Source organism: Copidosoma floridanum, unplaced genomic scaffold (genome assembly GCF_036245765.1).
Source record: "Copidosoma floridanum isolate Cflo_tuat_1 unplaced genomic scaffold, Cflo_Japanese_pri ptg000020l, whole genome shotgun sequence".
In the NCBI taxonomy this organism is placed as follows: domain Eukaryota; kingdom Metazoa; phylum Arthropoda; class Insecta; order Hymenoptera; family Encyrtidae; genus Copidosoma; species Copidosoma floridanum.
In genome coordinates, this window is record NW_028321897.1 from 33,910,588 (window position 1) to 33,935,449 (window position 24,862).

The window sequence follows — 24,862 nt, forward strand, 5'->3', positions numbered from 1 at the left end:
TTTCATCAAATAAGTACCATCATCTCCAGAGCTATTTTGCAGCCCGAGGGGCCTACAAAACAGGGCCTGAGGGATATAAGACAGCCACGGAGCAATGGCGCTTATGTGTTGAATCCTTTTTTTTCTACCGAACGCACACCAGCCTCTCAAAAACGTGTGAGGTAGGAAAAGTATTAATTTTTTTGATTCGAAATAATCTTTAATTCATATTTTTATATTAAAAAGACAGTTTATTTATAAATATGTATTTTTATCAGTAAATATTATAGTTTCGGAAAAAGAAAATTATGTTGAATTTTTTTTTGTTTATTAACATATGAACAACGGGAATGAGAAAGAACAATAATACTCGGTGAAGAGTATCCATACAACCTACCTACACATAGGTATTTACATTAGTTTAACAAACGTTCGTGACCTTACTTTCTCTGTCTCTCTGTCTCTTTTTGGATACCTGTTTACCGTGCTTAGTTGCACACATTGGCTCTTTTTAAAGACGGATCAAGATGGAGTTTAAATAAACACAATTGGAAGACTCCAGGAAAACTTTGGATTATGGTCAAATATTAATATTTTAAAATAATTCTGTTCTCAAAGAAGAAATTTTTTTTAAATGATGAAAAAATGATACTAATTCTAAAATTAATTCATCATTTTCTACAAGCGCAAAATATTTAAAAAAGCAATAAAAAAGGCCTACCTGTATGAGTACAATAGAGAGAGAGAGAGAGAGCCCTATAGGAGAGATCAATGGCTCTCTCTATCTAACTTACTTTTACAGGTACTGCCAAAATGCCTTTTTCATTTTTTTTTCTTAACATTTTGCGCTTATCGAAACGAAAATAAAGTGCTTATTGCTAGAAAATTTTTCGCCCTACTCGCTGGTATTTTTATTTTTTTTGTATATCAAACCGTTAAAAGAAATAAGCATAAAGAACTTTAAAACACAATTTTACACAATTTTCACATTATTAGAACATTCAAAAATCATCATAACTAATTATTTTGAAATCGGTGGGCTCAAGCGTGTCTAATATATAAAACGCCTAATTATCTAATTATGGATCAATTTTCTAATTCAGAAGTTTCTCAGTTGGTGTCCATAAATAATAAGAAGAAAGATTGGATTAGCATGTTGCGTAGCACAATTGATAAGGTCCCCAAATACCAATCCAAAGGATGTGGTTTAATTCTCGGAGTCAGTAAAATTTGAAAATTTTATTCAAACATATATAATATATAATACATAATATATATGCGTACGTATCTATATGCTATGTGTACAATACATATAAATTTTTAATTAGTATATACTCTTCTGTATAGCTATATATACGGGTGGTACACTTAACAAACGAGAGAGGGGCAGCAGTAAGTGCCCGGAGAAAGAGACAAGGAGCCGAGCCGAGCCGAGCCGAGTTTAACCGGAGATCGTGCTATCGTATGGGTCGCTTCATCGCGTCGATCAAATCCTCAAGCGCGCCAATAGATGTTTCATATCAAGAAGTAATTTTTTTTACTTCTACTATTCTCACATATTGAAACCTTTCAAAGCTTCACACTCAACTACAACGAATCAGACCTCTTGAAATGCAGATATATTTGTATATACATAAATATGAGTCGGAGGCTCTCCTGTCTTGCGCAATCTGAACTGAGTTTGATAGATTGCTATCCCCATTTGTTGACACCACACAATACGGGATAAAGATTCCCTGAAAATTTTTTTGACACAGATATTAAAATCGAGGGAATGATGAGTGGATAAAATGTCATAAAATTCAGGGTAGAGAATTCAATTAAATAGAATGAAATTAATTTATTTAAACTTTTTAATAAGAACACATTTTTACAATTTGCTTTTTTTTACAATCCATTATTACTCGAAATTTTTGATTGAGTAATAAATTGAAATGGTACAGCATGACAGTGATAGTATTTACGATAAATTATTTTGTACGAAACGGAGCAGCATGTCCTCGTTAATTTGCAAATGATAAATATACTCTGGTCATCCTTTATTAAGAGTATGCCCACATAAGAGTACTGACTGAATTACTGTAAATAATGTAAACATTGGACGTTGCGTATCAAAACGTTTAGTGACAAGTAAAGTGTACATAAGCATTAAAAATAAGTTAGTACACATAAATAGAGACATTGATGTCACTCAAGTTATTTCAACGTGAACTACGGTATATATCTATTAATTTTCTGAATTTTTCAACCGTCAAACGATTATGGTATAAATTGTGAACGTAACTCCATTGTGAAAATAAACCCTCTAATTAATCTGTAGGTACCGAAATTAACAGTTTCAATGGCGTCCTCTGCTAAATTTGGATAAAACACATCACTCAATTTCCAGGAACTTATGGAATTTTTGCACTTGGGCAAAAACTTTCTTACAGATTCATGCATATCATTTAAAAAAGAATTCAACTTTCTTGAAGACAGATTAAAAAAATTTTCAAAACAAAACTTGAAATCCATTTCTAACTGTTTTTTATTTGATAACTTTCCTTAATAATGAGGGTGTAAAACATTAGCTGCATACGCAACAGGCTTAATTGCTTTTTTATTCTTGATTTCAAAATATCAACATCATAATATCCTAAAGACGAAAGAGTAAGCCACATTCGTGTAGAATCTGGTACACTGAATGAAGGATCTTGACGTTTATTGTTCAATTTACGTACTGGTTTTAGTAATTTCACTGTCTCGATCAACTTTATCTCAAAATGGTCGCTGTCAATGGTCATCATAATCATATTGCTTAAGGTTTCTTCTTCAGCCATTAGGATTTTCTTCAATAGTTTTATGTTGTTCTCGCATTTATATTTTAAGAGTCTCGCAAGAAGTAAAATTGGTTATCTGGATGATGACGTAGTTTTATTCTACCTTGTTTATCAAAAGAGATTCTAACTTCGGTTTTTTAAATGCAGTAACTATATCTCGTATACAGTCTCGGCAAAAGGCAAATCAATCAAATATTTCAGAAAGAGATTACCGCTATGGATCGAGCATGTTGATTACCATAGTGCATTATTTTCACGTGATTCGGCTAAGCGCCCCCTGCAAACAATCTGACTATAATTATCTGAGACGATTACGTGTATATGAGTTTGATACTCTTCCTTAGCAAGATTGATGGTTTTATTGACTTCTTTTTCTAAGTCATCTCCATACTTTGACTCTAATGATACATCAAATGACAGTAAGGTCTGTGATGTGGCTTCGCGTAAAGTTAAAACCAAGAATTTTCGATTAATACTTTTGTTACGCCAACCGTCAACCAGTAAAACCCTTGATGTACCAAACAGCAAATTATTCTTGTTTTTAATGACATCACGATGTGAATCGCCAACATAGGTTGAAGCCAATGTTTGCCTACACGATATTTTAAAACTGAAGGTTATGCTTAAGAGAGATTTTACAAAATTGTGAAAATGTTGATTTTCTACCATTTTGAAGGGAATGTTACATCCAACAAAAAACTTAGTCAAGAGTTTATTAGCATATTCTTTTCATACATACATTGATAACTAATATAGGTCGACTTCCATCTGAAAAATAATAAAATATACTTAGTTCTTATCATATACAATATTAATTGCTATAGGTAATCTCATTAGATATTCAACTGCGATATTATTTTAAATTATATGTGAATTATTATAGTTATGAAGGACTTCATACAGAACGTTAAGTTTTATTTAGTTTTGTGTACTTTAGTGTAAAAATCACAATCTATATGTGATGTTGTGAAATATAAAACACATAAGCATTCTACAATTCAATACAAAAAAAGTGAGCCAAGAAAAATTAAAAACGATGTAAAACTTAAAAAGATATAGTGTTTTAAAAAAAGTATTAAACGCACTCGTAACCTTAAATAACGTAGAAGCGATTACATAAAATTTGCTTGAAATTAAACCTAGTTAACATTATATCAAAACCAAGTATTCTGAAAGGTTTTAAGAAGAAATATTTATTTTACTTAAGTCATAGTAGAAAATAAAAATGACTGTTTTTTACATATATATGCAATTATGACATAACATACACAGGGAGTATATCTATAGCTATAAAAAATAGAGAATCCTAAAGGGGAAATATCTTTTGAAGATTTTGATTTTCAAAAAAAGTACAATTTACGGGTCGATTATTTTTTAAGTAGATCAAATGGAATTTTTCATGTGAAACCGTAATTATTATAATATTAAAGAGAATGTAAAGTATTCGTTGGAGGACATGTCAATTATACGTATTAGGACCTTTTTTTAAAAAAAAAGGCGTGCGTCGGTTGCTTGACATCAACGAAGTTCTTACTTGCTGATAATATTGTAATAGAAACTGTAAGATATTTTAAAAAGGGCCATCGCTGGTCCTGGTCATCTTAACAATTACAGTGTAAATTATAGTCAAACAGTTAGTCCAGGGGCTGGATCCCTTCTTCCCGTGTGCAACGGATAGGCAAAGGATAAGCAAACGTTTTTCTTATGTATTTTTTTGTGTACAATACTAGTTTACTAATTAAAATTAATTTACAGTGATACTATTTGTTTAAAACGCAGTTGCTTAAACAAATAGAAAAAATGCAAATTTTGGTTTCACAAATTTTTTTTTTAGTAAACAGGCGTATTTTAAGAAGAAAAGGTCTTTTGTTGTGATTTTGCCGCAAAATGCTTCTAAAAACAGTTAAGAATTTTTTAAGTCTCAATATCGATAATTTTTTATTACCTTTGATTGTTAATAACTTTTTATGTACTTGATAATTCTTAAAATTTCAAAAACGTACTTATTCCTTAAGATCTCCTTTACTAACTGATACTTTTATATTTTGGTTAAGCGATTATTATAGGATATCAAAGGAAATGAGGTGTGATTTTAGCTTCGAAACTAGGTACGCAGTACATTCAGCTAGAGTCCCGTTGGAGTGTTTAATTCGATAAGTGCCATAAAATCCACGTCTGCTACAATTTATGATTGTTGGACATTACAAATTTCGAATTAAATCAGATAAAATAATAAGTAAATCGCATTTAAAAGTTTTGGAAAACGATGTGAATTGAAAGTCATTAACACAATGGGTAAAAAAAAGGTCACTTAAGAATTTCAAAAAATTATAACTCTTTAAAAGCATTTTAAAATAAACATTACAAGATAATTTTTCGTTCTAAAATAGGAAGAATCATTGGGAAAAAATATCTTTTACCCAAACATTTGAATATTTTAATTTGTTTAAATAATTGCATTTTAACAAATTGTACTGCTGACAGCCTATTTAAATGTACAAATGTATATTCTTCACGAAAAAAGCTTTTTTTTCGACGTTGATTTAATGGCACTTATCGAATTCAACACTCCAACGTGACTCTAGCTGAATGTACTACTGCCTACCTAGTTTCAAAGCTGAAACCGCACCTCATATCCTTTGATATCCTATGATAATCGCTTAACCAAAATATAAAAATATCTGTTAGTAAAGGAGATCTTGAGGAATAAGTACGATTTTCAAATTTTAAGAAATATCAAGTACAGAAAAAGTTATTCACAATCAAAGGTAATAAAAAATTGGCGATATTAGGACTTAAAAAATTCATAACTGTTTTTAGAAGCATTTTACGGTAAAATCACAGCAAGAAACCTTTTTTTCTTAAAATATGCCTGTTGACTAAAAAAAAAAATATGTGAAACCAAAATTTGCATTTTTTTCTATATATTTAAACAATTGCGTTCTTAACAGATTGCACCGCTCTAAATTAATTTTATTGGTAAATTCGTATTCTACACGAAAAAATACGTAAGAAAAACCTTTGTTTATCCTTTGAATACCCGTTGCACACAGGAAGGGACCCATGCCCCGGACTTAGTAGAAATCAAAGAATTTAAAATAAATATTCAAGTTGTTAAAAATCTCTACAATTATATGACAGCTCGTTGTTGACTGCTGATTCGATTCTTGGTGTGGTCTTTTAGCGTCACGCTTTTTCGTTAATATTTTTCGTGACACTTTTTCGTTACATTCTTTCATGACGGTCGGAGTTTCGCATTTTTTGATTAATTCCCATACAATATCTGTGGTAAAATGTGGGTAAAGAAGTTAGACTTAAAAACAGAAAAAGCCTAAAATATGTGTGAAGCATATATTCTTGAAAGGTGGGTGAACAATGTTGTACTATTAAGGAGGTACAACACCTACTAGGGTACGTGAGTCAAAGCAACTTTTGTTTTTTAGTCTTAGTTTTTTTGCTACTTTTGGGTTAGGTACGCGCGCTCATTTCCTAATTTTTAACAATGAAGTTTTTTGGACATTCCGGAATTTTCATGAATTTCTATCTTTAAAACCAACCAATGTATGTGATTGTCTTACACACATCTTAAACATGTTTTAATGTACTGTTGGTTCGAATTTTATCGTAACTCATCCGTTTATTTAATCAGAATTTAATGATAAATTAGATATTTTCACGATTTCTCATAAGAGGCCATGTCAACTTCGAAAATTTGTTTCATTACTTTATTAGTTCAAAACCAACCGCAAGTCTTGAAACTCGGCGAAAATCGATCCGTTGATTTTGTATACTGCGGTACCTCCTTAAAACTTAGATTTACGAAAAATTATGACTCACTCATGGCAATCGAGGTATTGCTTTTTAGGTCATAATTTTTTTCGAAAGTACCACAAAACTTAGCAACATTTTACGAAAATCGTTGGAAAATGGGGAGTCTGAGAAATGTCTGAGAATTATTTGGGTCAAATACATTGAGTATTGTTGCAGTGTCGACGAGCCTCCTTTGCCTCCAAGCTTACTTCATGCTATCAATTGAAATTTCAGTTTAAAAGTAGTTGGTCAAAGTTCTCAAAGTTGGACTCTTTATTATAGAATGTGCAAGCGAACCCCGTAAAAATCAGGCTTTACACTTATTAAAAAAAAACGCTGAACGGATTTATTTAAAAAAATTAATGGTACCTGATAAACCTTTCTTAATATTTTATTTCAATACGAAGTGGTGTTGGCTTCGTGGTTATCGTGCTAAGTGCGAAGACAACATGGTTCCTAAAGGTCGGGTTTGATTCCCGGTGAAAACACTCCGATTTTTTCCGAACTGTCTTCAGCGGCAATTGTAGGGTTCCCACAAATTTTTCATTTTAAAATTTCCTGAATTTTCCAGGTGTTTCAGAAGTTGTTTCCATGATGAATTTTTTAGTATTCTAGGAAAACGAATTATTGTGAAGTGATTGCATGCAAAAAAATGTAGAGAACCATGATTTAAAAAAAAAAATGTTTTTTAAACAATCAAAAACAAAAAAATCATTATCAATAACTATCTAGACAAACAATACTTATTAATAAAAAAGTTAAACATAAAAATAAATGCAAAAAAAGTAAAAATGTTTTTGTTTAGCATTTGAGATTTTAAATTAAGTACGTACTTGTTTTTTTAATTTTTCAAATCACTTAAGCCTTATAATCGTTATTATTATGTTATTCAAGTGATACTTCACAAAAAAATGAAAAGACACTTAATTTCTGATAAAACTATAATTTTACACAGAATGTTAAATTACGATTTTCAAACATAATGTTGTAACAGATTCGTTACAAACCAGTAGACTCAACTTAATGTAGTAGAATAAATAAAATGTATTCAAGGCATTAAAATCCAAGAGACTCTGTAGATTCGACTGTCTGCATTATTATTAATTAATTTATTCATTGCTATCCTTAAAAATTCTACACCACATGACTTTATAGACTTCACTAACTGTACTGCGATTTAATAAATAAATGAACTATATCCCAAGCAATACCAAATGTTAATCGAGTTAATTGACTTGTTGGTTATTAGGGATTAACGGTTGAGATTTATTAAATTGATTCACTAGTTTATAATACAGAGAGTTTATTCTATAGGGGTGCAAAAGATTAAGACCTTGGTATGTATTTAAGTTATTTAATAATTAATAATACAGAATATTAAGTCTATTGTATCGCTGGGAATGAGCAGCTTGGAGACTATTCTATTTATTTATTAAGCAGCAATACAGCCAGTCAAATCTACTGAGTGTCTTGAGATTCGATGCATACCGCATTAAATGTATATCTACATATATGATGCACAAATATGTAGGTATTTACATAATTCAGTATGCAGTGCTGCTAAGCTATACGTTTTTTTTGTGAATAAGGCCGATAGTGTTTTGCTGTGCCACGCCGTTATCTTGCGTTAGCCCTACATCTGAACGCAGCCTTAGACAGCAATAGCGATATTTCCAGTGTTGGTGACTAATATGATCTCATAAAGAATTTTTCTTTTACTTATCGATTTTTGCATCCGTAAAACGGTGTAAAGCCTAGTAGAGTTAAAAATTAATTATCTATAGAGTTTGTTTTTTATTAGGGATGACATTTAACACTTATAAATCAATAGCATTAGGTGCTGCCATCTGGGTGGAAATATAGGAATACAAGTAATTTACATGGAATTTCAATAAAAACTTATAATTAAACATGTATTGAAATTTTATGACAACCTAATTCAGGAGATTTGGGAAAAATCTTTAAAAGGGAGAATCTCTTTGAAAAAATTCAGATGCACAAATGTCCATGATTTTGTAAATTTTTCCGTTAAGTAAATTTTAGAAGTAAACAATTTTAAGAATCAATATGAAATTTCATGATATTTCCATGATTCTAGGAGATAAAATAGTATTCCCTGAATTTTCCAGGTTTTATAGATTTGTGGGAACCTTGCAGCCGTACCCTTACCACTGACTGTTCAGGAGCAGGTTTTTCCCTGGAATTTTCGTTCAGTGTAATTCCAGGTTTTCTCTCATCCCACAGGTCTCCAGGCCTGAGCAAATGCGAAACAGTTATTAAGGAATGAGTAGGGATTGGCCAATCCAATATCATTGTGGCTGGTAGGAAGCGTCACTGGCGCTGAGAGCGGTTTCGGGAATAAAATATTCCTCCGGGAATCTCAATTCTTCTGTTGCCTACGTACAGTTGCTTACGTAACTATATATAGAAAACTGCGGGAGGGATTTTTACAGGTTAAATGTGCGTTTTGTACTTCTGACATAAGGTTTTAAGCTGCAAGTAACGATTGAGATGGTAAAAAAATAATTCAAGGCACCATTATTCCAGTGGAAAGATGTTGTTTGTAGGCTTTGTCCATAATACGATCATTGTGGACGTAAAAAAAAACAAAAACAGACTCGTTCCCATGAGGCCCGTGTTTGCCAAGTTTCCCAAAGCTGTCTATATATATACATATATATATATATACATATATCGCGAAGTCACGTGAGGTTTTGGGATCCCCATCACAATAAGTAGGAGAAATTGGGTGTGACAATACTATACATCCCCTTACTATCACAATAAGTTACTCTTCCCCATGACTGGGCCAGTAAGCTATCGTGGTTATAAAGAAAAAAAAAAAAAAAAAAAATTGTAATTTATTAAAAAACTGGGAGATTTGATCATGCTATTCATTAAATATTCTTATTTTTATCTTGTTTCCAATATTTTCAGTATGTCCATATATCGGTAAAATGGTCCTAACCGTATTGGATTTGATTAGAATATTACAATGTTTCTTGAACTTCTTGTAATACGTGAGTATGTACAAACATGTATCCCTCTCCAGGTCAGACAAATATTAATGCTATATAGATATACTGAGAGCATTGCATTTATTAGAATAATATTTCTTAAATAGCACGATGTACTCATCCAATTTTTAAATACGTCGTTAAAAAGGGTAGTTTATCAGGCTATAATATTATAGATTCATGTTTATCATTAATAACACTGGTCCACAAAAAAAGGTGTCTAGATTCTGGGGTGGAGACTAACTATTTCCCATACTTCTTCTGCTAGTCCATCTGAATTGGTCATCAAAAACATAGGTTCCGCAGCTTATTTTGAAGATAACCTCAAAAAATTGTTTAAAAAACTACTTGTTTAAGTTGTCAAAGCTTAAGAAATAAATAACATCAATTTTACATTGAAAACACTTTTTTCTAAAAATGTCAGACTTCGGAATCGGAATTTTGTGTGAAAAAATGTTTGGACTAACAAATTTTAGAGATAACCTCAAAAAATTGCATAAAACGTTTTTTTTTTTTTTTTAAAGCTCAAAAGTAATAGGAATGTCATTTTCGGCGCTGAAAAAATAAAGTATTGGTATTGATTTTACAAGCCCGAATACGTCATGAACAATGTGGTTTACCAAGTAAATTATAAAGAACATTCTCTAAAATGTATGAAAATTGCAGTACAAACTAAATTTTTTTAACAAAGTGAATTAAATCACACTAAAGGTAAGACTAAGAAAAAATTCTTTAGTAATCACATTAACATACTTGAAATTGACTTTCTTAAATTCTGATCACCAAAATAGCTGGAAACAGCAAGCTAGAGACACCTCCGAGAGTAAAATTCTGAGATTATTCGAACATATATTATGTCGAGTTAAATTTATTTAGAACTAAGTGACCCCAAACAAAAATGAAGAGGCCCTACAAAAATTTTTGAGCGTTTTTATCAAGTTACTTTAATCTTGCCAGTACCTACAGAATACTTAATGAATCAGGTTACCGAAATTGGGGAATGTATGTTTCTCAGACTCTCTACTAGCTATCAGTATAAGGGTTACCAGAAGTCCTCGGAACATGTCCTGATTTTTCCTTCCTGTCCTGATATCCTGAAATATTTAAAAAAACACGCAAGATATCCTGAATTTCGACGAAAGCAGTTTTTTGGGTGGGAAATTTATTTTTTCTGTAACTAAAGTTGTGTACCGATCGTATACCAAACCAAAAACGAAACGGAACGAAAGAACCAGACAAAAAGTATAAATATGAATAATTATAATCGGGTTATCAGTTATAAAAATTAAAGTACACGGTTTATAATCTTCACTCCGTATTAAATCTTGAATATTGCCATAAAAGTTGTTTCGGTATACAATACCTTCTTCAGATGGCTATTAAATTCCAACTAAACTAAATTACATTGCGTTGCTATGTAATATACATACCTAATGTAGAGTCAATACATAATAATACAATTTAACTATACGTCATATACATAGTGGTAACATTAAAATTTTTAATTAAGTAAAGGTGAACTATTGAGTTCCAACTAGTCATTTAATAGTCTGCCTGAATTTTTGAATTTATTGATTTCCATTGCTTCTAAAAAATCTAGTATTTTACTTTTATTGCAAAATGTAAGATATAGTGATCATTAAAAACATGGTTACGTTCTATCAAATGACTAGAATACGTTGATTTGTCAGTCTTATTGTTAAAAGCACTTTTGTGTTCTTTGTCTCGTCTTTCTAACGTTCTACCCGTTTGGCCAAAATACAATTTATCACAAACTGGTGTGCCACAATATCTCTTGTAAACGCCTGATTTTTTTCTTTTATTAATTTTGTCTTTGTTGTTTTTTCTTATTTTAAAAAAATTTTTGTTTGTCTTGAACGCTAAATTAATATCATATTGTTTGAAAAATTTTTATTGTTTGAGCAATTTTACAAGTATATGGACCGGTATAAGTTGATATGAGGTACCGACGATCATCATTCTTCACAGATAAGAGGAAGACGTTTTTTATGGGTTTTTTCAGTCTTACTTTATTAAGTATGTTATGTATAATGACCGAATTATGACCATTATAAAATGTTAATTGTTTAATAATGTTTAATTCATGGTCAACATCTGACAGCTTTGAAAGTTTCGTTAAAAGTCTATAAACAAAACTGTAAGATGTAGCCATTTTATGTAAATATGGATCTAACGACTTATTGTGAACTAGCAGCCCGCCGTCTTGGCTTCGCCCGAAACTTACTAAATAAAACACCGTAGTGTGATGACATGTAATGTTAAACATTTTAAGTTAGAAATTTTACACATATTCCTGATACATCTCAGAACAAAAATCTTCTTATTAAAAACATATTTTTTTGGAATCCATATAGTTTATTTGGTCAAATAATAAGGTGTAAGAATTCAAAAAAATAATTATGCTCAAAAGTACCGTGCGTTTTTTATGCCATAAAATAATCGGTGGCCATAAGAAGCCGTTGATTTACAGTTTCTCCCGTGTAATTCACGAAAATGGCTATTTTTTAAATCTGTTAAGATTTTTAACCCCCAAAAAATTTATTTTAAAAAAAATTTTTTTTCTCATATCTCACAACTAAGTCCTGGACCTTAAACCCTACATTTTTATTGCCACAAAAACAGAAATACATTTTCTACGCATTAAAAAATCAGAAGTAGGATCTTCAAAGATTTCAGAGATTGCTGTGAGGGTACAATAAAAAGCTGATCTCTCACGTAATTGACTCTTCAGTTGTCGATTTTGACGCTGCTGTTTCAATCTCAATTGATTTTCTGCGTCAGTATCTTGACGCCTAAGCAAAATTGTATTTATTAGATACACTTGAAGTTTTTCTTCCAATTCACCCTCTTGCGACTTTTGGCATGCTTAAAATTTTTGTGACCCCTAAAAGCTGTTTTCTGTCAACTTTTTTAAGTTCTAATATATTTGTTGGCGAGGTAGTTTGACGTCCGATGGCCCTAAAAAAGACCGGTGAGCTTCTTAAGTTAACTCTTTCTTGACTGCAGTTAACAGCAATTGTGACTGCCTGGATACCTCAGGGTGATCTTCTCTGGCTTGCTGTTGAAGACCCAGACTGATTGGGAGAAAAATTACAAGGTCCGAAGCTTTGGGGCTAGTTGTAGTGCTCTTTCCCAACGTCTCCCGGTATAACGTCGAAGACGTTGGTGTCTAAAGCGCCTTTTTTATTTGCAGATTCAGTTGTTTTGGTGATCTTAGATGGGGAGATTGGTTAGTGATACTTGTCCAGTGGAGGCTGTCCCGTTGGCTCAAGTTTTTTTTTCCTTCATAGCTGTTATAGGTTTGCCCAACGCAGACCGTGAAGAGGATCAGTGATTCCTGGTTGAATGCTTAGAGTCGAGAGGGTAGTATAGGGTCGTCGGTCACCGGGTTTTCCAGCCTTGCGAAGAACAACTCCACAGGTGACGTCTGCTAGTGAATGGCTGACTTGGTTTAATAGTGCCCGTCTTTAGTTAATATAGTCTTTTAGTCGACGAATCGCTTCCGGAAATGGTAATAAAAATGTATTTGTTGGCAAGGTAGTTTACACTTAGGTGGATCCTTAAAAGAACCGATGAAATTGATGGTTAAGTAGGGAACGTAAATACTTATAATGGCCCTAAAAAGCACCAGTGGTGAAACTTCCAGGCTATTCTTTATTATTATTCCTGATAATAAAGAGCTGGCTACGGGTTGCCTGATTCTTACCCTGGGAGTCTCGATGTACGGAGACTGTGATGGGGGGAGGTACGCCGCTGACCAAAGAATATCTCGTCTCGGGTTGTTCCCCGCATAACTAACCGCTCATCGTTAGACGGGAACATGTGGGTAAGCGCGTTGCAGACCTGACAACCAAGAAGGTAGCCGTTGTGGCTGCCCGTGCCCCTCAGAGCTGTTTTCCCTTGCTTAAATTTGTAGCCACAAATTCTCTAACTGCACCAGGTAGGATGGTGAGACTGCCACACAACTCTGAAGAGTTGGTACAGTTTGTGCTCTGGTTAGATATGTCTCCTGGTATTGTGGCAGAGACGGCATCGGTTGGAATTAATTTTTTTTTTTTTATCGCACTTGTCGAGATTCAGGGTGATTAGAAACCTAGGTCCCTTCCCCCTTAGAGGAGAGTGTCGTCCGTAACCGGGATACCTAGCTGCAAGACTATCATCAGCATTCTCTATACAGCACGTTGAAATGCCGAAGCTTGATCACATTTCTATCGAGACGCTCCGGCTTATTATAACCACACTTACTTAATTGTGTTGCAGGTAGCTTCGATTTTATGTCGATGCCACCTAGCGGATTCTACTGAACTAAAGTGAAAAGTTGGCGTATTTTTGCAAAACTTTTAACTCATCTATTGCTATTATTATTAAATTTTTTAAGATAAAAACTATACTAAAACCATCTAGAAAGTATCATAAATCAGTGTGCAAAATTTCAGCAAAATCGGTTCAGTAGTTTTCGCGGTTAGCGATTACAACGGTCTTAGCGAATTGGCTTTATATATTAGTAAGATGATGATGTATGTGTACGAAAGTTTACAGTAAATATTAAATGAAACTTGACCATTATCATTGATAATTAAAAGGTCTAAGAAATTTATTAAGTTGTAATTTTTGATTCCTAATGTAAATTGTATATTACTATGTAAACTATTAATAAAATTAAAGTAAATGTCTAACTGTCTCTGAGTACCCGTCTAACAAACAATTATATCTTCTACGTATTTATGCCAAAATAATTAGTATTTAGAGAGCGAATGAGACATTATTTTGTGCTTAAGATCGTTCATAAATATTTCCGCAAGTAATGGACTGATTGCGTGACCAATAATCAGACTATCTTTAACAGAATAAAATTTATTTTGAAATTGAAAATAATTATGATTGAGAACTGTTTCTAATATTAATAAAATTTTGTGGTGAACTAATTAATTGATCTTATTTCTGCGTAATAGATTCTCGAAGATGCATTGTACTTCGCAGATTAGTATACTCAGAAAAAGATTTTTAACATCAAATGAAAGTAGCATGGCGTTGTGTGGAAAATTTATATTCTTGATTCTATTGACTGATTCAATAGAATTCTTTATACTGTAAGTTGATACAAACTATGTATTTAATAAAATGAGGTTAATGAGTTTCTTAGATACCTTTTATGAGGGAGAAGTATTATAAGATACAACTGGATGGATGGAGAAATTGTTTTCATGTAATTTTATTAACAAGTAGAGTTTTGGAATTTATGGATTCATTTATATTATAGTGTAGTGTAAAAAATAATTTAGTATGCAGTTTTGTTCATACAAAGTTATAATTTCTTTTTAAAATTTTTATAATGGGTCTTTACTCAGAATCTCGAAAGTACTTGAAGCAAGAAAGTCGTTCGTCTTTGAAATATAATGCGCACGGTCAATAGCAACTACAGTCTGCCCCTTATCTGCTCGAGTGATAATAACATCATGTATTATTGTTTTCTTTCGAATGTTTGAGGCTAGGTTGAAATAATGTTCATTAACCAGGGAAGGATTTAATGTATCCTTTATAGTGCTAGCTGAAATGTATCTTTCGTTTTCTACATTGCTAAGGAGTGTGTCTGGCAGACTATTCACATTGTTTAAAATAACTTCACATTTGACTGCTAAATTTTCTTTTATATTTATGTGGTCACCGACTTTCAAGTTAAATTTTAAACTTTTTTTAAATAGAGTAATTTTATTATTAGTAAATGTTGTATTTGAGAAGTTAAAAAATCTGTCAACAAACTTTAAATTAGTGAAACTATTATGATTAATATTGTTATGTCTATTATAAAATGATTTCTCATTACCAGTAAAGCTAAAGCTTTTGAACCTTTTTCACTTACTATTTTGGCATATATATTTTTTATGTACAAGTTTATTCACTTTTAATCTTATGTCACAATCCAAAATGCCAAATTTTATACTATTGAGTCCATATAAAAATTCTGTATGAATAACTTTCAATTACTAGCCAATAATGCCTCACTTGTTGTATTGTTTCTTTCTGTTTTCTCGTAGCCACTTTTTTATAATACACCCTTAGCTTTTTTCAATGATGATGAGTCTAATAGCTCATTAGTTTTTTCATTTTCCACTGCGTATTGTTTATTGATGACTTTTTTTCACTACGCAACTCTAAAACACGCATTTTGGGCTGTTGAATCTCGCAAAAATATTTGTTACTGAAAGAAATTTATCGCTACCTCTGGATTTTTAGTTGCTTATCTATGTATAATTGCATAAGATTTAATAAGACACGGATTGATAAATGTTCTGCGTCAAATTATTGACATCTAAAATCGTACATATTAAATGCATTTGAAGTTCTCCTTCCAATTAGCCCTCTAGCGACTTTTGGCATGGTTAAGACTTTTGTGGGCCCTACCGACTTTTTTTTTCATCTTTGTTCAGTTCTAATACATTTTTTGTGAAAGTACTTCGACGTCCGATAGCCCTCAAAAGGACTGGTGAGCTTATTAAGTAAACTCTTGACTGAAGTTTCTAGCAAACGTGACTGCCTCTATACCTCAGGATGATCTTCTTTGGCCTGTTATTGTAGCACCAGACTGATCGGGAGGAAAATTACAACGTTTAAAGCGTTGGAGCTAGACGTTTAACTTTTTCCTAATTTTTCCTAGTATTACGTCAAAGACTTTGGTGTCGTAAAGCACCTTCTTTTTTTGCAGACTCAGTTGTTTTGGTGATCTGAGGTAAGGAGATTGGCTCGTGATACTCTCCCGTTTGCTAAAGCTTATTTTTTCTTTATAGCTGTTAGGTTTGCCCAGCACAGACCTCGGAGAGGATCGATCATTCCTGGTTGAATGTTTAGAGTCGAAAAGGTAATATAGGGTTGTCGGTCGCCGAAGTTTCCAGCCTTGCGATGAACAGCTCTGCTCGGGACGTCTGTCAGTGAATGACTGACTTCGTTAAGTAGTGGCCGGCTTTATATAGCCTTTTAGTTGACGATTCGTTGCCAGGAATGGTAGTAAAAATATATTTGTTGGGTAGGTAGTTTAACGTTAGGTAGCCCTTAAAAGAACTAATGAGATCAACGGTTAAGTAGAGAACGTAAATACTTATGATGGCTTAAAAAGGACTAGTGGTGATACTTACAGATATTTCTTATTATTATTCTTGATGATGGAGAGCTGGTTGCAGGTAGCTGGACTCTTACCCTAAGAGTCTATGCGTGTGGAGATCGTGCTGGAGGGTGGTTTGTCGACCAAAGAATATCTCGTCTTCGGGTCGTTCCCTCGATAACCAACCGCTCATCGTTAATCGGGAAAGTGGGCCTGGAGAATACTTTCTGTTTGGGTATGCTGTTGAGACGAATACTGAAAAGGAGGCCGTTGTGGCTGCCAAAACTTCTCAGGTTTATTTTCCCGGACTTGCTGTTGAAGCAACAACTGCTCTCGTAGCCCCAAAACGGTTGGAAGAATAGCCATGAAACCCTAAAAAAAGGAGATCGTGCTGGCTAGACACATCTCCTGGTATTTTGCTGAAGACAACAGAATTTAGAACACCTTCAGACTGGTGGTGGCACTCGTCAATCTTAGTCGTTCGGGATGGAGTTTGACGTAAGTTGCTAGTCCATTGAAAAACAGTGTTGTCGGTAGCTGGAATACCCAGCTGTACGACTCCCAGCTCTATGCTTCATGCAATGCTGATGATCGACTGTAGTAGCCGGCAGCGTTGTTTTACCAAGTGTATCACGCGTACGTCTACACTGAGAGATAAGTGGAACGCCCTCTGTCTTCGCACGGTCGGATAGAGTCCTAATGTAACGTACGCCTACCAACCCAGGCAGTGGGACAGCTGGCGAGCCACTTTGAACGCTAGGCGGACCACCGTAGTACGGCAGCAATACTATCTATACAGTACAGCAGTTGTCCCGGTATCTAGTGCATGGTCTGCTCCGGTTTGTGGTACAGTATATGTCCACGACACAAGCTATTTATACTATCTATTACATAAGTTACTTGTATCTTATAAATAGTAATGTATGTATATGATACATAGCACATCAGTACTGGACATATCTATACATACTATTCACTGTATAGGTGCTACCTGTGCGTTACTCTGTCACAAAAATAACAACTACAGCCGCGTGTATATTATAAGTAATTCGAGTTACCGCGTGTATATTATAAATAATTAGAGTTACCCTATACTATGTTATTAGCTTAAAAAATAGTGAAATTGAATTTTAACAGATGAAAAGTATTTTAAAAAATACGTAGCCCGAAAAACCAGTAATATCAAAGAAATGCAAAATGCAAGAACACGCATAAAAGCAAAAAAAAAGCTAAAAGGGGGTCGATTTGGAAAAAATTATTTTTAAAGTAACGAAAATTAGATATGTTTTATATTATTTTTTAAAACTTTTATACATATTAACCTTATAACTGTATTTTATAAAAAAAAAAAGTATCTCCAAACTGTAAAATAAAAATTTTTATTCAAACAAACTATTTACAAAAATGTTTTAATTTTTAATTTTTATGATATTTAGTTTATATAAAACTAAATTGTAAATTATTATAATGTATGAGTTACCAGTGTCATTTACAATAACGTGATAAGTGGCAACTAATAATACAGAATATGTTACTCCTCGAATAAATTGATCAACCTTAAAACATACCGTATTATTTTTAATATATTTTGAAGTGACACGATTCATAAACGTGCATACATACAAACGCATTCAAGAACATACATTTATACATCTATATACGTATACACACATGCGCATTACACACACAAATGCGCGTCGAGTATGCATTATAATATATTATACTTGACGCTCGGCACGCGAGCTACTGTAGGTACATCTAATGTACTCGTCAATAGCACGTTAATAGCACCATACTTGTAGCACATTGCTTGTGCTGCATGAGTGGAGCGCCAGGCGTCCCACTCTGGGTCGTCTCTCGTCCCAACGTACGTGGTAGCTCAGCCATGCTACCTGAAAGACAGAGGGCGTTCCACTTTTCTCTCAGTGTACGATTGAAGAATGGAAGCGCCGCTTGACGGTAGTATCAGTGTATGCATGATAGTTATGTAAATAATTATTTTAACAAAAATTTAATTTATTTATCATTACATGAACATATTTAGTAAGCAACTGTTATGATAAATTCCTAATTCCGTTATCAATACAACAGTAACTTATAAAGTTTTCATGCTAACACTGACGCTGCCGTTGTGCAGCGTTTCTGTTCTTCGGTCATGAACTATGTGCGTGATACATGTGGTAAAACACTGGTGGTATTAAGTATTTTGCTTGATCATATAATATCCAGACTTACTTAATTATATTTTAGGTAGCTTCGATTTTTCTAATACGCCACCTAGTAAAGTAGTAGGTAGAGCCTACTGAATTGAAGAGCTAGCGTATTTTTACAAAACTTTGAGCTTGTCCATTGCTATTGTTAATAATTTATTTAAGATCAAACTATACTAAAACCATCTAGGAAGTGTCAAGGATCAGTATGCAAAATTTCAGCAAGATTGGTTAAGTAGTTTTTGCGGTTAGCAATTACAACGGTTTTAGCGACTTTGCTTTATATTAGTACTAACAGCCCCCCGTCTCAGCTTCGCCCGAGACTTACTAAATAAAACACCGTAGTGTGTTGGCATGTAATGTGAAACGTTTTCAGTTAGAAATTTTACACATATTCCTGACACATCTCACAACAAAAATCTTCTCGTTAAAAACATATTTTTTCGGAATCCATATACTTTATTTAGTCGAATAATAAGCTGTAAAAATTAAAAATCATATAATTATGCTGAAAAGTACCATGCGTTCCTTATGCCATAAAATAATCGTTGGCCATAAGGAATGGTTGATTTGCAGTTTCTCCCGTGTAATCAACGAAAAGGGCTATTTTTTAAAGCTGTTAAGATTTTAAACTCCCAAAAAATTCATATTTAAAAAATTTTTTTTTCTCGTATCTCACAACTTTATTACTAGAGCAACAAAGTCCTGGCCCTTTAACCCTACATTTTTTACTGCCACAAAAATACAATTACATTTTCTACTTATTTAAAAATCTGAAGTAGGATCTTAAAAGATTTCAGAGATTGCTGTGAGGGTACAATGAAAAGCTGATCTCTCACGTAATGGATTCTTTGTTTGTCGATTTTGACGCTGCTGTTCAAATCTCGATTAATTTTCAGCGTCAGTTTCTTGACGCCTAAGTAAAATTGTATTTATTAGATACATTTAAAGTTTTTCTTTCAATTCACCCTCTTGCGACTTTTGGCATGCTTAAAATTTTTGTGACCCCTAAAGGCTGTTTTCTGCCAACTTTGTTAAGTTCTAATATATTTGTTGGCAAGGTAGTTTGACGTCCGATGGCCCTAAAAAAGACCGGTGAGCTTCTTAAGTTAACTCTTTCTTGACTGCAGTTAACAGCAATTGTGACTGCCTGGATACCTCAGGGTGATCTTCTCTGGCTTGCTGTTGAAGACCCAGACTGATTGGGAGAAAAATTACAAGGTCCGAAGCTTTGGGGCTAGTTGTAGTGCTCTTTCCCAACGTCTCCCGGTATAACGTCGAAGACGTTGGTGTCTAAAGCGCCTTTTTTATTTGCAGATTCAGTTGTTTTGGTGATCTTAGATGGGGAGATTGGTTTATGATACTTGTCCAGTGGAGGCTATCCTGTTGGCTCCAGTTTTTTTTCCTTCATAGCTGTTATAGGTTTGCCCAGCACAGACCTTGAAGAGGATCAGTCATTCCTGGTTAAATGCTTAGAGTCGAGAAGGTAATACATATAGGGTCGTTGGTCACCGGGTTTTCCAGCCTTGCGAAGAACAACTCCGCAGGTGACGTCTGCCAGTGAATGGCTGACTTGGTTTAGTTGGGTGCCCGTCTTTAGTTAATATAGTCTTTTAGTCGACGAATCGCTTCCGGAAATGGTAGTAAAAATGTATTTGTTGGCAAGGTAATTTACACTTAGGTGGCCCCTAAAAAAAACCGATGAGATTGATGGTTAAGTAGGGAACGTAAATACTTATAATAGCCCAGCCCTAAAAAGCGCCAGTGGTGAAACTTTCAGCTATTCGTTATTCCTGATGATGAAGAGCTGGCTGTGGGTAGCTTGACTCTTACCCTGGAGGTCTATGTACGGAGACTGTGATGGAGGGTGGTACGCCACTGACCAAAGAATATCTCGTCTTCGGGTTGTTCCCGGATAACCAACCGCTCAGCGTTAGACGGGAACATGTGGGTAAGCGCGTTGGGGACGCGACGACTAAGAAGGTAGCTGTCGTGGCTACCCATGCCCCCTCAGAGCTGTTTTCCCTGGCTTATATTTGTAGCCAAAAATCCTCTGACTGCACCAGGTGGGATGATGGGGCTGCCACACAACTCTAAAGAGTTGAAACAGATTGTGCTCTGGCTAGATATGTCTTCTGGTATTCTACCAGAAGCGTCATCGGTTAGAATGACTTTTTTTTGATCGCACTCGTCGAGATTCAGGGTGATTAGAGACCTAGGTCCCTTCCCCCTTAGAGAAGAGTGTCGTCCGTAACCGGAATGTCCAGCTGCAAGACTATTATCAACATTCTCTATGCAGCTCGTTGAACTGTCGAAGTACGACTGCATCAGTTGTATCTAGACGCTCCGGCGTATTATAACTACACTTATTTAATTCTGTTGCAGGTTGCCTCGATTTTATGCCGATGCCACCTAGCGGATTTTACTGAACTTAAGTGAAAAGCTGGCGTATTTTCGCAAAACTTTGAGCTTATTTATCGCTATTGTTATTACATTTTTTAAGATAAAAACTACACTAAAACCATCTAGGAAGTATCAGGAATCAGTGTGCAAAATTTCAGCAAAATCGGTTCAGTAGTTTTCGCGGTTAGCGATTACAACGGTTTTAGCGACTTTGCTTTATATATTAGTAAGAAAATAGGCAGTTAGATATTTCATGTTACATTCATTACATATACTTACCTAATAACAGTGAATTATTTTTTAATCCTCAATGTCCTACACAGTCAAGAATCCAAAAATAATGAGTCAAAGTTAAGTTTGAATTTCAAACAGTAAGACAGAGGAAAAAAACATTATGCACAGTCATTGCGTGAATACATTTTATACGTGTAACATAAAATATCTTACTGCCTATCTTTTATAGGAACGGTGATCTGATTTGAGTTCTTATGGTACAATGTTCTTCAAAATAGATAATACATATTGATAATGAATTGAAGAAAATTTTTCTGGCATTGGAATTGGCAGTGACTCTGGAACTATAATTCTAAATGCTGGTGCACATGTCAATTTTGTAGGTAACAAAATTTCATTGCGTATTCTAAAATGTAATTTTAGTTATAAATCTATCCTAAAAAAATTAACTATGAGAAATATTTTATTTACCTACTTAGTGACTTTTATCATTATGTTAGTACGTTTTATACATATAACATGAAATATCTTACTGCCTTTTTTAATAAGAACAACTGATGTGAAATCTTATGGTACGATGTTCTATGAAACAGGTCATACATGTCAATACAATTTTGGCTCACATATGTCTTACTCTGTGTTGGTAAAACATGTAGACCAGAATTTGAAATCATAATTGTAAAATTATTATCAAGTTATTGCCAAGGCCCAAAACCAATATATTAATATTTATCCTTATGAATGATCTGAATCGAAAACCATCACACTATAAATATTTAAATTGTTGGAAATTCAAAGTGATCAGTGATCCGTTGGGGGCGAAATGTAAGAAAATAAATAAATACAAGTAAAGTGTATTTAAATTTTCTGCGTTGATTTATTGATGCGCAACGTTTCGCTGACAATATGCGTCAGCCTCATCAGGCGCAGATACGCGAGAATTCGTAAGTTTGGTCGACTTACTCGTCACCTGTCGTGCTGTCGACTGACAATGTTTTTTTGTTTTTTTGACAATGTTGACTGTAATATTTAAATTGTTACTTATTAAAAGCTGGCCAGTTAAATTTTTTAATACTTTCAAACGTTTACATGTTTGGCTGTACATCATGATTCTTAAAGTTATTGGACTAGGCAGATTTATGTATTTGGATGTAAAATTAGAATATTCTATCAGTAGGTCAATAAATAATAAAAACAGAAATATAGAGGGAATTAATTGTATCGCAGTTGGTTAGCATCAATAATAGTCTAAGCAAAGCAAGACATTCCTTTTTGGAAAAATTGAAATTTAATCAAGAAAAATTTGGTATCAGCGTACTTGGTTGTCGCACATACTCATATCGTCGTTCTTGTCAGAATACTGGCACGATTCTTGACAAGATAGTCTAAAACTCAGCAATAAAACTAAAGTCTGAAAAATTTACATATAATTTCAACAAAAAAATATTTACGTACCTGTGTTCTTGTAATTCAGTACTTCCATAATATTTAATTATCATTCCACATTGTTTACACATTCCAGCATCAACATTACAATTGTTCTCATTTAATAATTTTACAAATCCTGTCCAGTTAATCATATTTAGTGATGTCAAGTACGCGTTATGTTAATTCTTTATTAACCACTTTAGTGAAGCACTAAAAATGCTCATCGATAAAAAATTATACAAACATTTGCTTGACACGTAAATGCGTACGTGTATGTGTATGAGTGTATCTAAGACTGTATGGAAGCCTGCACTGGAATATAAGTACATACATTATAGACCAAACAGAATAAGAACTTTTGTTGTGTGTATGCATAAGAATTTTTTAGTATCATGTTTTATAGAATGCATTTAGAGCTTTACTGCTCATTAAAAAATAGCAGATATACATTAAAATACTAAAATAAATAAAAATATATAATGTTTAGTTATTACAAATTTTATTTCAAAATATATACTGTATGTCTAGAAAAAATTGAAATTTAAGGATGCGTTTAACGTTAATCTGCATACACTCTACCACAGTGGTAAATGTAAATGCATAATTCTTTCCACAGTACTAATCCACAAGCAATTTGAACACTTTAAAATGAAAATATAAGACAGTAAATATAAACACTGTCTCAAACAATAGTGAAGTGAGTTCTGAATTATACATCTGTTAAAATTTCCAAGGGAATAACCTCAATGTTCATATGCACATATAAACACATGTTTGCTAAGAATGTTTATATGTTTCAGATGTTTAAAAATCATATTATCACATACCTAAGTTAAGACTCGCTCTGTTTTCAGATGTTTTGATAACTTCTGAATGACAAACCAACTTGATTATGTGTTGAAACACGAGACTCCCTCGGCTACAGTAGAATAAACTGCTTAGAGCACAACATACGTCTGACAAGTACAAGTTGGTCAGACGTCGGGTATGTTTAACATCCTTGGTCACTGCTGCAGTAGCTTGGTCGATGATAACCCTGCGTGCTGGAAGATAGTGCTGAATATGCATACAGTGGACTTTGATAATTCAAACCTCGCGCGTGTGTGTGAACGTATGTATAGATATGTACTTTTTTTTAATTTAAGGGCGTACTTTTCGTTTAAAAGTTTCCAGATCGAATTTGGCACTTTTTCGTAATTGTATAAATAATTGCTTCTTAAACAAAATGCACGATTCCTAGTGATTTCTGAACCACGTATTCATATGCAGCAGCTAAAAATATTTAGCATCACTGAAACGTAGCAAAAGTGTTGCTGCCCTGTTGGCTGCGTCTATTTGACGAAGTCAAGTAATTTTTTAATTACAAATTTACAAGGGATTGTGGCATTAAAAACTGCTGAATTGACAAATTATAGACCAAAACCCACACAAAAAAAATAACTGTCATAAATTTATCTAAACAGAGGATAAGAATTAACTTAGTAAAATAAATAAAAAATGCACTAACTATGAGCCATGAACAAAGATATATTTTGTGGCTCAAGGGAACGATTTCAAAGGAAAAAATTCAACAGAAAAAAAAATAACTAAAAATACAAACGAGTGAGGTTAAACAATAATTTTGAGATCAAATTTCCTGGACTAAAGAGTGTGTACGTGTGTATGTGTGTAGAAAACGCATACGTGCGCATCCACACGTATCTCGAAAAACTTACGAATCGACAAACCTCGCACGGTCCGTGAAGCGGATTTTCGCCGTCCTTAACTCGCAGCACGCCGAGATCCTCGAAGACGATGCAAATGACGATGATGATTAAGTGAATGAAAGCGTGAGAGAAGTTAACC